Genomic DNA, 13,222 nt, shown 5'->3' with positions numbered 1-13,222 from the left:
ACATTTCGTGTGATCCACAAAGATTTAACCAGCCTTTTAATGGTATTCTGAAATGGATTGAAATGTACTGGAATCTGTCACAGATGGGTGGCTGGAATAGCCATTCCATTCGGTTAGCTGGAATTCCATTTGGGTAGCTGAAGATACCTGCTAAACCTCATAAACAGCCCCAGTGCTCATGGAGCTTCCTCTAGGTCACAAACTTCTCTGAACATAAATGTGCATAGTAAGGTCTTGCGAGTCTGCCATATGACAGGAGAGAAAAATGTCAGGTTTGAGTTGTGCTAAGAAGCCATATTATAGTTTGATTTGTAGTTAAGGGAGAGACAAGGGGAGAGCAGACAGTGATGGGGACAGTAAGTGGGATCAATCTGTCCTTTAGGTCCTTTGTTAAGGTAACATAAGGTTGTGCATAAATATCTTCTTCTAGTGACAGAGCTATTAAAGGGCCTGATTCCCTATTACAGGAGCTCTTATGCTTCCAGGAGTGAGATTTGTGTGTACAGGAACTTAAAGAAGAGCTGTGTTTATGTGTTTTTCGTTACTCTTTTGTTTAGGAGGTAATTAAGTCTTTAAACTTTCAAATAAAGACATATGTTCATATGCAATTTTGACCCTGTAGAAAATAGAAAAATTATGACAGTAACATCAGTCAATTGCAATCATGAGTGTTTGCCATTCAGTACCACCATGAAGAGATGAGAAGACAGGATAGACAAATGCTTATAAGCTCAGCTATGGTTGCACCAAGATACAAAAATATCATTTTAAAGTCAGTTTTCTCTATATTTTAGTTGTATTGTATTACTAAATACTGGCATGAAATCAAGATCCTTGCTTTTTACATTTCCATTCTGCCCACTTTAAGTATACTAATTTGCTTTTTCAAGTTTTAAAGTATTCTAACCTTTTGTTGTCCTCTTTCAAAAATAGTCTGCTATAAAAAGTTCATATTGATCCTCTGCATTAATCCTTGATGAGAAGTCCTGCATTGAGCTAGTTTGGCCAAATTTCCTTTCCAAATTAAGTTACTCAAGGTCAAAACTACTACTTGTTCAAGCCGTTCTCTTCAAGCATCAAGTACAAAGCTAAACTTTCAAGACTTGTGAACTTGGAGTAGAAGTGCTATTGTTCCATAAGTTCCCAAGTCTTTGTGCATTTCAGTTTTCACAAAAGTTATGCACTTGAGCAACAGAGAACTAAAACCCCACAATTCTATAATGAGAACTAAAACCCCCATGACTTTATTACATCAGTCAGTATTTTCCGAAAGTTTTAGAGAATACATTATCTTCTGAGGTAGTTTTGCAGCCTACAAATGGCAAAATTTGAAAATTGCTGATATTATCAGTGATCATATAGAATCCATAAACACATTTCAGATTGTATTCAAGAGTATCACAAGTTTTGCTGTACACTTAAAAATGAATCCTATTTATGGGTTTCAATTAGAGTACTTCAGAAAGTGACCAAAACTGAAAAATCCACACAGTGCCTTGAACAATTTCAAGAATTTTTATACCCATAGCTGTAGGCACTTCATGCAGGTGAGATTTAGTGCTAAGTTTATCAAGTCAAAGGAAATCTTTTCCTCACTGCATTGGTTAGGATCTTTCTCTGTAATCAGTCAGTACTCAAGTCTCACATAATTCTGCACTGTATTTCTGGGAGGCGTCACTGTTTACTAAGTGATACCTTCTCAAGGAGATGCTATTCACTTTTAATGTGCAAGGTCTGTGGACGCTTGAGCAAGGCTGAGAAATCCACAAGGTATCTAGTTCGGCATTAAATTATATTTAGGGGCCTAATTTAAGAATGTTATTTTATATTAATTAGCCTTTTAAGTTCATTTAAGGCCCTTAAAATTCACACAGACAGTGGAGCCTCTGTTTCATAATTATCTTTATAAAAGTATTCTGGCTATAAAAATAAACAAAACCAGAATCAGAAAGAGTGAAGATTATAATCTCCTTTCAGCATGTGTATTTAAAAGCATCAATGTTCACTCTTTTTTCCTCCTAAAAATGAGTTAATTTGCAATTAATAATTTACTACTAACTTTACAGTGTGTTTAATTGTAAATATTTTATACCATCCTTTTAATGGAAATTTTTTTCTTGAGCTTATTTTAAAGTGATTTTATGCTATACAATGAGATGGAAAAATCACTAGTTTTGGCTTTCCCTTTGTTCACTTTTTCAGTAGAACTCTGGTTTTTATTGAAGTGTTGAATCACAGTAGAACCAAAACTTTTTCTGATTTTCAGGGGAAAAAATCCCTAGCCAGTATTTTAAACAAATTTAATTTCCAAATATCTTAAAAATACTATTTTTCATCCTTCTTCCTTTGATAGAATAAGAAAAAAACCTTTTTTCTTTGTACCTCATCCTGTCACCACCACTACTTGAGGTTAACATATTGTCTGTCTACTTTTAATAGAAACATTCCTCATGTATTCTAACAAATCACATATATCTGAATCCTACATACAAAGCTGTAATTCCATTGAGAGTTTGTAGTGACATTGATAAATGATGTCACCAGAACCCTTTGCTTGAATTACAATCTTAATTATGTACACCTGGGTTCTTATTATTTCTTATATTATTTCTGTCATAGCACTATCTTGTCCTATTCTTACTCTGATGCTAATTTGTTTTATCAGTAGCTAAGGCACTGCAGCTTAGCAAAGCCTGTCCACAGTGTTTAAATAACTGTAAATTTCTTCCTTGTTATTGCTGTTTTAAAAACAGAATTCAGCAGTAAACAACAAAGTCAATGAGGATGACTCAGATTTATGTAAAGTTTTGGGGGCTTGTTTTTGTTTTCCATGGAGTTTTCTTAGGACTATCCAGCACTTCTGACTGCTTCTAGTTGCTTCATATCTCTTGAGAAAAGAAGAGTAAAAAGGTTTGGTTACTCAATTATTTTTGTGGGAGAGGAATTCCCATATGGCTGAAAGTGGGAAACACTGTACTGTAAGCCTGAGAATGGGAAATGCAAGTTTCTTCTAGTTCTCATTCTCTTAGGTTTTTTTTCTATATTCACCTTGTGAACCTAACGAAGATTACTTTTGTCACAGAAAATATAAAAGACTCTGCTTTGAGTGCATGTGTGGCCAATGGAATCCCTTTTAAAAATGATCAATCAGGCTGTGACTTGCTTTGCTCTGGAAGCCCCTTGAAGAGACAAGCTTACAACAAAGGTGATTAAAAGCTCACAAATCCACTTTATCCTCCTAACATTTAAAAAATATGAAGAAAACCTAGACTTTTAGGATATAACTCGTGTCTGTTCATTATGTTTATTTAACTTGAAGAACGTAGGTCCTATCTTGTACAATACAGTTACACACTTGCTAAAAGTTCAGAGCTATTTTTGAACTTAGTCTTTAGCCAGGCAAATGCATACATGAGCTGGGTCAGACTTGGAAAAGGAACTGGAAGATTTTGGTTCTTATAGCCATTTATTCCTCCTTCTTTCCCCCCCTAAGTTTTCTCTTATTTCTGTCCGTCAACAAAATATGAACTGCATCCTCTAGACAAATGTACATTTCTGCTTCCTTCATGGTCAGATTAGTTAGGACTGAGTATTAACACTTGTTTTCCTACCCATCACTAATGATCATACATTCTTTTCTCTTTCTGCAATAGTAATCCTCAAAAACACGAAACAATAGGAATGAAAACGCTCTGAATTTTGGACCATTCTACACTGGAGTATCAGGAGAAAACCAAAAATAAAAAGGTGCATGAACAGAAATCCAGACAACTCTATCATAAATATAATTCCTGTACCAAAGTTGTTTTAAATAAATATTTACTTACCTTTTAGTTTAGTCAAGATGACTAGTATATTTATGGGCGTTATTTACTTGTATATGAACAATCACATATGCTCAACCCTACATTATAGAAATAATTAATTCTTAACTCTCTGCCATGGAAAATTTTTACTTATATTATTTCTCTTGCCAGTTATTACATTCATCTTTACAGTCTCAGATCTTTCTCATGAGATGCATAGGTCCAAATGAGACTTTGAACTTTTCCCATGCTGTTTCTTAAGCATTAGGTCTGTTCTGATGGCTCTTCCTGTTCCAGAAGTATAGGACAAGTTCCTTCAGAAAAGATTCAGGCCTTCTTCCATTACCAGGAGAGACTCTAATTTTTACTGTTCCACAGCCTCTAAAATGCTAATTAGACTCTTATCAACTCTAGAGTTGTAATTCTGGACTCTGCGTGTTTGTCCGTAAATCCAGCCTATGTCATTAATCATGACCTTCTGGAAACTGCACAAGCTATCACAACAGTGAAGAATACTGAAAACTCTAGGAAGGTGGCTCAAAAGCCAGCACTGTCAGGTCAGAGAAAATCTAAGCCTGCCTTTACATTTCTAACCCTTTAAACACTTGGATTGGTTTTCAATAAACTTTTTCCCACTTTGGAGGGATCTGCTTTTAAGGTCTTGGCATCCAAAGCTCACTTCAATTCCAGCCAAGGTTTGAATTGCATGCTAATTGTTTTAAATATACACCAGTTAAATATGCACCAGTTTCCCATTCTGGTACACTTTACATTTTTGAGAGTGTATAACAAGTCTTTTTCACTCCTTAGTTGATATATATGCATGTGTGCACACACATGAAAATTTGTGTAGATGCTCTTTGTGAATGGCCTTTTTTTGTCATTCTAAGGTCTGAGACATGTAAGTTATTACCTAAAACTTGGAGTCCACTCTGAAACACAAGTCAAATAAATAACGAGATGAAGCACAGATACTGTTATAAGCTGCTGGAAAGATTTGAAAAAGGTAAGCTCTTCCTGGTTTACTAGTTTTACTTTGGTATTTCTGTGATCTTCAGTAAAAAAAGTGATAAACTAGGGAAAAAATATTGCTGGAAACTTAACATACATGGCGTACTAGGCAGAGCTTAATACACATAAGGTTCCATAAAAAGCAGTGAGACAATAAACCTAAGTTAAATACTTGGAGTCCAGACCTCTAAAGTTCCATTGAATCAGAAGGTTTACAGAATCTCATTGCTAACATACATTTCCACACTTGGTAAAAATTCAAGTACAAAACTGACTCACATTAGAGAGAAGAGGCAGGGGAACAGATTCCTGTGGCGAGGATCCAGTTCTGTAATTTTCCTATTAATTTTTGTTTGTGGAGATAAAAGAAGTTCCTATGTAATTAGAGAACCTAATGGGACAGCTTCCTTATCATTTTAAAATGAATTCTGTCATTGTTGAATAATGCTTAGGGGTAGTTCATATAGAATAGGTATGGCCTGGAACAGAACTAAATGAAACTATCCCAGGGCTGCTTATTTTAGTTGTTTAAATGAAAGATAAATCTCAAATTATTTTTTTTCCCTCAAAGACTATGAATTAGGACCAACAAACTATTCAGCTTGCTGTTTTAAGCAGGCACGTGGACTTGCCTTCTCCGTTTATTGTGAGACACTCACTGATTTTTATTTTTTTCAGCTCAGTTATAAGACTATTTATAACTGGGATCCAAACGAAGGTGTAGAACTGACCAGTACTTCACTGTGCATTCCTAAGAGCACTTTGCTTAAAAAGAACTTTGTTTTTTTCCTATATTTCTTCTTTCCCTGTCCTTTGTTTCCTTCCTTCAAAATACACTTTACCTGCCTCTCCATGTTAAAGCGAACTCTTTCTTACACAATATATTTATTTTTCTTCCAAAGCCAAACGTGATCCTAATTAGGTAAGGGTCCCTTTAGTGTTCTAGTACCACAAAACATTATTAATAACAGCAACAGCTGAAAGAGAGCAGTGATCCTGCAATCAAGCACTTATGATCTGTTCTTGGGCATGAGATGTACATAAATGTTCTTTGGGTTAGATTCCAATGTCAGTTACCCAACTACAAATTAGATTTAACTCCACTGAATTTAAGTGTTTTAATTTGTCCATGCCTTTGTCAGGGGGGCTAGAACTAGATGATCTTTTAGGTCCTTTCCAACCCAAACCATGCTATGATTCTAGGAATGCTAATACAGGTGTAGACTTCATCAGATTTTTTACATTTTGTATTAAATAGTTTGCTTCAAAACTTTACCATGTTCACCACTGAGTCTTTTGGGGGTGGGGAAGTGCAATCTCAAAAGCTAATATTTTTAATTATTTTTTTAATGAGTCCTATACAGTTATTTTTAAAAAAATAATAAAATCAAGAACAAAATACTATATCAGTTAGTGTCCTGGAAGACAGATTTTCCAATCTTTCTTTGAGATTCTAAAATAAAACAATAGATACACAGAATACACTGGTCAGTGGCCCTTGCCCTGAACATGTCTGGGATACAGGTTCACTCAGTCATCAGCCAAAGCTGAGCCGCGCTCAGTCGTACTGGGTGGCTGCTGCCTCCACACTTCACAGTAGGAAGAAAATTATTTCATTCTTTCGTGGTTCACTCAAGATGAAGAAATGGGAAATGTCCTAAAAAAAAATTTCTCACAAAAAGGGAGACGACAAGGATTTGGAAAGTCATTTTACTCATTTCTTCATTTCCCATAAGTTGTGTGTTTGCTATTTTCTCTAATTACTGTGAAGAACAAACTTCTTTCCTCCACATTCCTCCTCCTCCTCATTATGATTTCCCTACCCTTATGGGGCCCAAAACCAGAGACCCTATCATTAATCTTCTTTCCCAAAGTGTTTAGGTCCATGAGGTCTGGCTTTAATTACCAGCCATGAGAAGAATTAATTACCCTGGCCTAACAAAGACAGGATGGTGGAAGGAGGGCGATGTTGTGAGGATCTGACAGTGCACATTTTGGCATTTTAGATATTCCCATTGCTACTTCTCTGTCACTTGAAAAAAAAAAAGATAAAAAGACAAGTATGTAGTAGTTATTCCAAGTTTACAAATGCCTCCAAAGATACCTTTGTGGGAATTAAAGTTCTCCTTGTGGGAGTACTTGTAGAGTGTAGAGCAAATAGATAACACTTCAACAGTGAATGCATAATCATAATGAGTTGACCAGTGACTCAAAGCTGAGCTATGCAAGCCTAAAATAAGTATTACAAATGTGGGAGTCTGTAATTCTCAATCAAGGGACAAAATGTTTCACTGTTTTAAATGTAAAAAAGCTACTTATCCTTCTGTCAGCTGAAGTTGGATGTGGCCACATTACTTCTGAAAAGTTCTCATTTTCTGTGGAATTGCATTAGTTCATAGTACATTTAATATCTCCAAAATACACTCTTTTGCTTTAATAATCTTCTTACTTAGCATGAAAATCAGACTGGAACACTGATTTACAAATAAGCACTCTATACTGAATGGAACTACAGCTTGTTGAAGTTAAAGCACTTCAATATTGGTGTCAATAAAACATGTTGTTCCTCTGATCTTTCTATGTACCCAAATGAATTGACTGAGTGCTTTAAAGTATTGAGTATATCACAGGAATAGCATTTAAAGGGAAAGATGCGTATGGCAACTTTATGTTACTTAGTAACTGGGACAATAACATTAAAAATTATAAGTGAAATGGGAGCCACTCCAGGAAAAATACATAATATCTGAGCTTGCAGTGGTAAAACATCTTGCAGAAGGCTTGAAAGGGCTAAAAAGTTTGTAACTTCTCTGGAGAATCTGGCATTCAGCTACTGAATTTGGTGGTTGTTGGGTTTTGGTTGGGTTTTTGTTTGTTATATTTTTTGGGGTTTTTTTGTTGGTTTGTTGGTTTTTGATTTGGGATTTGTTTTCTTTTCTGGTTGAGAACTGTGGCTTAACACATCTGACACAAATGTGGCATGGTACGGAGTTTCTGCCCAAGAAGTCATCAGCTGTGCCTCATCTTTACCTATTCTCATAGCCTGGGCTGTATCATCCTCTGCTGTACTCCCAGCGTATTCAGCAGTTCTTCCTTAACTGAGGAATCTCTATTAGGGATATTACTGATGCTTGGAAGACACCACACTGACAGGTAACATCAGTCATCCCATGCTGCTTTGTGATTTTAAGGTATCTGAAGTGGTCCGAAACGTAAGAGCTGGCTAGCTGGGCTTCCAAAAGCAATGTTTCTATGCTAATGTGCTGCTCTGCCTGGTTTAATAGATGCTTCTTTCTACCTGGTTTTAATGTTGACTTCTGAAAAACAGTGGCTCTTTTATTGCCTGGAATGGTGTGCAGCAAGCCCTTTCATCCTAAGTGCAATGTCTGCAGAAACTATCTTGCTGTGCCATCACATCCAAAGCCTTGGATCACCTTAACTCAACTGCTAGGTATTTTGTGCTACATTACTAATTACTGCAAGGCTTTTAACATTTATTTCTTTCAGTAAGATTTTGTTCCACATATTATGATTCCTGACTCAGTCTATGATGCAGAATGAATCATTTGTAATTGTCCCAGCCATGGTAATTATGTTATGAGAGTTAGGAACATAGTGTCTTTCTGGTGAATATTACCTATGCCTTTCTTTGGGGCCTGGTTTCTCTTTAATTGATTTTGTTGGAAGGCTTAGCCTTTGGGGGATGCCTTTCAGGGTCAGAAGAATTTTTACATCATGGGAGCTTGTATGACAAAGTATCCTGTGGGGTTTATACATAGTGTGAAAATAGCTGTGTCATCAAAATTCTTAGTCTGAAATTGGGTTTGGTTTTGTTTTTTAAATACACCTAAGTTTCTCGGATTGCATAGAGAAAGTATTTTCAATTTTCTTGAATGCCTCCCATCGTTACACCTTCTGGATGACAGACAAACTGTGTTGAAGAGCTGCTGTGTCAATGGTTTATGTTGCAGCTGACTCATTGTAAGATTCATGCACGCACAAAAGTTACCAGATAAATGTTTGTTGATTTGCTGAGTGCTATGCAATCCTTCATGGGTCTGAAGAGATCATCCACCTGAAATCACGTACAATAAATACATTAAGTAACACATTATCTAATGCTTTTCCAAGTCTTATCAATAATGAATGCTGCAAGTATTTGTATATTCAGGTTGCTGCTCAACCTCCTGTGACAGATAAGAATCAAATTACTCTACCATGAATGGCCTGTAAGAGACCTGGGGCAGTAAGTGATGCAGTCTGTGCAATGGCAGAAAGGAATGCACGTTTCTGAGCTCAGTTCACTTTTGCTATAGGCAAGCATTTATTTTCTGCACTGTATGAAAGAATAAAAGAAGTTTTATGACCTGTGTAATGCAGAAAGCAAAACTCTCTGGTCATAATTGTCTATGAATTCCAGACTAGGGATTCCCAGTCTACAAATCCCAGCTCATCTGTTTTTCCACCCTCCTTTTCATGGGAGCAGTGGTCATTGGGAGTGGTGACTTTCATACACACAATCATTTCTCCACTTCCTGTGCCTGAAATTTAGTGAGGTGTGAAACATTAACCCTTCCTGTCAGACCAACTAGTGCAACACAAGGAATATGTGTATCATAGGCAATGTGGGAAGGAAGAAAGGAAGGAACGAAGGAAGGAATAATGGAAAATGAAATGTTTTTGTCATGTAAGATCCATAACTAAGTGAACAGAGAAATCAACTAAAAGATTTATGAAAAATATCTTATAGAAACAGTTTGTAAATTATATATTAAAAAGTAAGGTAGCAGTACATGACAGAATCAAGAATGATTTGAAATAAATTTCAGGTGTGCTTTCTTCAACACTTAATTACTCTGTTCAACTTATTAGTGTGCCTTCAAACTAAGCACTCTCTTTTCTTATTTTGAATTGAAAACAATGATTTAAAACAGTGACCTCTAATGCCTCACTGTTGAATTAGCTCCTGTATATTATATGATTGTTTAAATTTTTTAGTGTCAACAAAATCTTTTTTGAACAAATAACAGCATATCACTATATCCTTTTCACACCATCTGTTCCAAAACAATTGTCTCACTGACGTGAAGAGTTATTCCAATAAAAATCCTACGCAGTTTTATCAGGTAATTTTTATGCAATATTAACAGGGTCATCAGATAGACAGTGTGGGTAACTACTTGATAAATATGTGTAAAAAATAAAATAGCAATTATAAGAATTAATAGCTACGGAAAAAAATAAAAAGAAGATCTATGTTCTGGCAAAAGACCAAAAAATTATATAGATAATTAATTTTAAATGTAGATAGTATTTTTCACCCTAGCAGGTTCTAAACTGGTATAAACGGTCTGACTGAAATGCATATTATATATGAGGTAAAGGAAAAACAGAGCAGCTGTTCATTGCTCTACAGCAATGTTGTACTACATGGCTTTGGACAGGAAATAAAGAACACCTTTTTTTTTGTAGAAACCAGGAGGGAATTTGAGGGTGCAGAATATTTTTACCCACACTGATTTTGGGCCAGGCCATCAGCTTTTAAGACCCTTGTTCTCATAAATGTGACATGAGATCTCAGAAATTACCATAGGCAGCAAGGATATGTCTTTATAAGATGTAAGTCACACAGTTTCTGCAAATTCTAGTAGCATCTAAGAATCTGCAGGGTTTAGAAAAAAAAGGTCTTAGAAGGCCCCAGTCCCACTCCCTCCCAGTTCTCTGATTTTCTTTGGGAAGAAGCTGTTCAACTAAAACACCAATGAGGACTACTGATGCTCAAGTCCTGAAAATATATGTGTTGTGAAAGGAGGCTTCACAGCACAAAGCAGCCCCATCACATGGTGCAGGGCTACTAAACAACAAAACCTATCACTTCAGTCATAGTAAATAGCTTGAGATATGTCTATGAATATTAAACTCTCTTCAAACAGCAGGGAGCAAGCAACCTACTGTTTGAAATAAGAATGTGTGCTTACAAATTATCCACTATTGAGGAACTTTCCCCATCAGACTGCAAGCCAGCAGGTAATCTAGTTTTTACTTTAACGGTTCATACAGTGTTGAACTGGTTTTCTGGCAAAACCCCATTCATTTCATCTCTGCCTGTTTTTGAAACACCCACCGTAAGACCTGTATTTGCAAAGTTACTGTGGCCATATATAACCTTTGATCCTGGGTTCATTTGATCCTGATCATTGTTCTTTGGGGTTTCTTCCACATTTTGTGGGGAAGTCTTATTATTTGTTTAAATAACTTTGCTGTGGTTTTTTGATATCATGCCATTTACCAAACTTTCCAGACAGCAATGATAAACAATAGCATCATGGCCCACTAAAACATGGTATCTATTCCTAATGGAAATCATGGCAACCTTGCTGAAACCTGTTTTAATATTATTGACCTGGTGAAAAGCATCTTAATTCCCACCTGACCAGCCAAACTCGGAGAGGACATGTTTCTCTAGAATGCATCTTCCCATTGGGTACAACCTGATTGCGACCAATATGAGGAACAGATGGGCTTTACTTCAGAATGCCTTTCTTTGTATGATTTATGGAAGACCTATAGTATTTTACAACAGTTATTCTAAGTTAGCTGATTTGTTTTAAGGTTCTTTAAAAAGCTTAAATATGCAAAGGGACATAAGATTCATCATTTTCAGAGAGTTCTCAATCTATAGGTATATAAAACGTAAAATCTTTAACGTAAGTAGCCTACCAATACGCTAACTGCTTTATTGGGAAGTTCTATTCCCATTTTCAGTGGTATCTTTTTATATCACCACACATTCTCCTAACCTTCCATATAATTTTTTAAATTTATTTTAAAAGAACAAGCCAGCTCTATGCTGTACTAACACATCAGTGATAGTCTCTTAGTTAAAACATTATCTGTCACATGAGCCAGTCACCACCAAGGGTTCATTTTGGCATGAGAACTATTCTGTATGAGCATTTTAGTTAGGATGGATTCCCTACCTAATGTCACTGTACTAATTAAAACAAAAAAAAAAAGGAAGTAACATGTACAGTCACACAAAGCCTGTGTTTTGAAAGAGCTCGACTGTATATCAAGAAAAATGGAAAAACACCGACTCTTGTAGTTAATATCAGGCCTTTTAACATGATATAGGTATTTTACAGGCATTTTAATCTCCAGTTATTCTGATATGGTCTGGGTGAAAAAATAATACAAAATATAAAATCATGACAATTGAAATAATTCCTTTACTTGTAGTTACAAACTTTGGAGATCTGCATTTTAGAACCACAATTGAATGACATATAAAGTTCTGAATCTATTAAAATCATTGTGCATTTTGACACTGACTGTTTGTCACACCGCAAATATTTCACTGATATAATTTATATGGTATCAAAGGGAGGAGGTAGAAAGAATTGTCAGTAGGGTGTGGCACTTTTTTCTTTGTTGCTGAATTTAAATGGAATCAGACATTTTTATATTCAACCTTGCAGAACAACTTGTAATAATTTTTGAAGTTTGGGAATAGATGGAGTCCAAAATAGCATATATAATTTATAGGCCTTAATTTTCAAGAATATATGTGCATTCACAGAGGAGATTCTGGAGAAGAAAGCTGACACATCTTAACAAGTATCAACTCTCCTCTCCAAACAGTCTTTATCTCTACTTGCAAAATTCTTGCCTTAAATAACAAGGAACATGCAGGCTGAAGAGCATAGAACAATTTTCTAGCACTAAGATTCAATATTCTGTAAAAGCATCCTCTCAAGGGAGGTTGCAGGAGACCCATTGCTTGAGTCATTTAAATCTAAACTGGATAAAAGTTCGCTGTAGGGAACAGTTTTGGATAAGTGGAGACTATACAAATTGATTTTACAAAATTTTCCCATTTCTAGCTTCTATGATTTTGCAGCAACTTTAATAGGACACAAAAGAGCTTCCAAAATGGCTGAATACCAATCTTACATCTTTTCATCCAGAACCAAATTATATAGGTCTTGTTTAAATTATGACAGAAACCAGGGATAGACACAGCAGATATATTATGGGATTATGATCCACAATGGGATTCTCCACCTCAAAACTATTTAGGCTATTGCCAAAACATTTCAGATCATGCTCTCTCTCATTTTTTCCACTAAAAAATTTGTAAAAAATTAGTTGTAAATTTATACTGTAACTAATACATCATCGTTTTCTTTTGTATTTTGCTGATTTATTGTTTTGGCTTTTCCCCCCCCAAATTACAAAACGAACAGAATTACTAAATTAAAGGGCAAAATAAAAATCTACAATGTAACTTTTAGCTGATACATACACTTGAGTCTACACTGGTTTTGATCTGGAGAATTTGTATTGCTTTGTAGTGATGACAAACTGGGGTTTTTTCACTTTAAAACAGTAAAATACAGCATCTG

At 35.6% G+C, this 13,222-nt stretch overlaps 1 long non-coding RNA gene across 2 annotated transcripts; it reads left to right on the top strand.

Moving 5' to 3' along the window:
* Positions 1-212: 212 nt before the first annotated feature.
* On the top strand, positions 213-3,787 carry LOC120323843. Of its 2 annotated transcripts, none has more exons than XR_005564736.1 (3): positions 213-272; positions 3,083-3,205; positions 3,654-3,787. It is a non-coding gene; the product is annotated as an uncharacterized LOC120323843 (long non-coding RNA). The 2 variants fall into 2 exon arrangements; XR_005564737.1 differs by lacking the exon at positions 213-272 and adding an exon at positions 306-356.
* Positions 3,788-13,222: the final 9,435 nt, after the last annotated feature.

Source organism: Pipra filicauda, unplaced genomic scaffold, assembly GCF_003945595.2.
Source record: "Pipra filicauda isolate LSUMZ 115617 unplaced genomic scaffold, ASM394559v2 scaffold355_size746361_pilon, whole genome shotgun sequence".
Taxonomy (NCBI): Eukaryota; Metazoa; Chordata; class Aves; order Passeriformes; family Pipridae; genus Pipra; species Pipra filicauda.
The sequence above is the reverse complement of the archived record's forward strand: the minus strand, read 5'-3'. Positions and strand labels throughout refer to the sequence as shown.